This window comes from Oncorhynchus keta, chromosome 30 (genome assembly GCF_023373465.1).
Source record: "Oncorhynchus keta strain PuntledgeMale-10-30-2019 chromosome 30, Oket_V2, whole genome shotgun sequence".
NCBI lineage: Eukaryota > Metazoa > Chordata > Actinopteri > Salmoniformes > Salmonidae > Oncorhynchus > Oncorhynchus keta.
This window is the reverse complement of record NC_068450.1, coordinates 2,128,370-2,130,869: the sequence shown is the minus strand read 5'-3', so window position 1 is coordinate 2,130,869 and position 2,500 is coordinate 2,128,370. Positions and strand designations below refer to the sequence as shown.

General features: G+C 48.9%; 1 long non-coding RNA gene and 1 pseudogene across 3 annotated transcripts in view; one reads left to right on the top strand and one right to left on the bottom strand.

The window, feature by feature from the left end:
* Positions 1-2,500, bottom strand: part of LOC118383211 (cis-aconitate decarboxylase-like) — a 12,618-nt pseudogene that overhangs the window by 1,158 nt on the left and 8,960 nt on the right.
* Positions 775-2,500, top strand: part of LOC127913812 (uncharacterized) — a 3,059-nt gene continuing 1,333 nt past the window's right edge. The window contains exons 1-2 of one of the 3 annotated variants that reach the window (XR_008086817.1): positions 775-1,579; positions 2,294-2,411. This is a non-coding gene — a long non-coding RNA (uncharacterized LOC127913812). Of the gene's footprint in view, positions 1,580-1,716; positions 1,795-1,836; positions 1,907-2,287; positions 2,412-2,500 lie in introns of those variants that run through there. The other 2 variants (XR_008086818.1, XR_008086819.1) reach the window with 2 other exon arrangements.

Below are 2,500 nucleotides of genomic sequence, written 5' to 3'. Positions count from 1 at the left end.
AGGAAGAACAACAGTAGGGGGTGGAACCTGGAGGGAGAGGGGGTGGAGGGAGAGAGAGGTCAGATGTTAAGGAAGAACAACAGTAGGGGGTGGAACCTGGAGGAGAGGGGAGGAGGGAGAGAGAGGTCAGATGTTAAGGAAGAACAACAGTAGGGGGTGGAACCTGGAGGGAGAGGGGGGTGGAGGGAGAGAGAGGTCAGATGTTAAGGAAGAACAACAGTAGGGGTGGAACCTGGAGGGAGAGGGGGGGGAGGGAGAGAGAGGTCAGATGTTAAGGAAGAACAACAGTAGGGGGTGGAACCTGGAGGGAGAGGGGGGAGGAGGGAGAGAGAGGTCAGATGTTAAGGAAGAACAACAGTAGGGGGTGGAACCTGGAGGGAGAGGAGGGGGGGGCAGTTGTTAAGGAGGAACAACACTCCAAGGTTCTGATGTTGTGGGTTAGTGTCAGGGTTAGGTTTAGGTTAGGGGACAGGGGTCAGAGTCCTTACCTCTTGGGGATGTGGTGGGTTAGTGTCAGGGTTAGGTTTAGGTTAGGGGTCAGGGGTCAGAGTCCTTACCTCTTGGGGATGTTGTGAGCCTCGTTGGAGAATCTCATCAGTCGTCCCTGGATCTCTATACCCACATTGAACGCAAGCAGGAAGTCCCGCCCACTAGGCTTGCTGTTACTGGGCAGCATATCGCTGACTGCCAGCAGGGCAGGAAGGACTGCCCCTGACGGGTGAGTGGCAGGATGCCAGGTGTCATCAAAGTCCATTGAGTGGGCCTGGAGAACAGACACACAACAGACACAGTTAGCCTGGAGAACAGACACAGTTAGCCTGGAGAACAGACACACAACAGACACAGTTAGCCTGGAGAACAGACACAGTTAGCCTGGAGAACAGACACAGTTAGCCTGGAGAACAGACACACAACAAACACAGTTAGCCTGGACAACAGACACACAACAGACACAGTTAGCCTGGAGAACAGACACACAACAGACACAGTTAGCCTGGAGAACAGACACACAACAGACACAGTTAGCCTGGAGAACAGACACGCAACAAACACAGTTAGCCTGGACAACAGACACACAACAAACACAGTTAGCCTGGACAACAGACACACAACAGACACAGTTAGCCTGGAGAACAGACACACAACAGACACAGTTAGCCTGGAGAACAGACACACAACAAACACAGTTAGCCTGGACAACAGACACACAACAGACACAGTTAGCCTGGAGAACAGACACACAACAGACACAGTTAGCCTGGAGAACAGACACAGTTAGCCTGGAGAACAGACACACAACAGACACACAACAAACACAGTTAGCCTGGAGAACAGACCCAGAAAAAAGACCCCTGTTATTAACAGACCCGGTGGTTGATGGTAAATGTGTCATCACTAATCCAAGGAAGACAGCTGGTTAACCACACCAGACAGTAAACAGTCAGAGTTATCTGGTGTAATAACTGGCAGAGTGACTGTGTAGTGACTGTAGAGACCCAGGAATATAATAACAGTAGCAGGTCTGTCAGAGTGACTGTGTAGTGACTGTAGAGACCCAGGAATATAATAACAGTAGCAGGTCTGTCAGAGTGACTGTGTAGTGACTGTAGAGACCCAGGAATATAATTAGCAGGTCTTCAGAGTGGTGTAGTGACTGGAGACAGGAATATAATAACAGTAGCAGGTCAGTCAGAGTGACTGTTAGTGACTGTAGGGCCCAGGAATATAATAACAGTAGCAGGTCTGTCAGAGTGACTGTGTAGTGACTGTAGAGACCCAGGAATATAATAACAGGTCTGTCAGGAGTGACTGTGTAGTGACTGTTCAGAATATAATAACAGTAGCTTGTCTGTCAGAGTGACTGTGTAGTGACTGTAGAGACCCAGGAATATAATAACAGTAGCAGGTCTGTCAGAGTGACTGTGTAGTGACTGTAGAGGCCCAGGAAGGAACAGTAGCAGGTCTGTCAGCAGGGCAGTGAGAAGGTCTGCAGAGTGACTGTGTAGTGACTGCAGACCCAGGAATATAATAACAGTAGCAGGTCTGTCAGAGTGACTGTGTAGTGACTGTGAGGCCCAGGAATAACAGTAGCAGGTCACAGAGTTAGCTAGAGACCCAGAATATAAGACACAGTAGCTTGTCTGAACAGACTGTGACAGTGACTGTAGAGCCCAGAATATAATAACAGACAGGTCTGTAGTGACAGTGTAGCCAGAGAATATAATAACAGTAGCAGGTCTGTCAGAGTGACTGTGTAGTGACTGTAGACCCAGGAATATAATAACAGTAGCAGGTCTGTCAGAGTGACTGTGTAGTGACTGTAGAGACCCAGGAATATAATAACAGTAGCAGGTCTGTCAGAGTGACTGTGTAGTGACTGTAGAGACCCAGGAATATAATAACAGTAGCAGGTCTGTCAGAGTGACTGTGTAGTGACTGTAGAGACCCAGGAATATAAGAACAGTAGCAGGTCTGTCAGAGTGACTGTGTAGTGACTGTA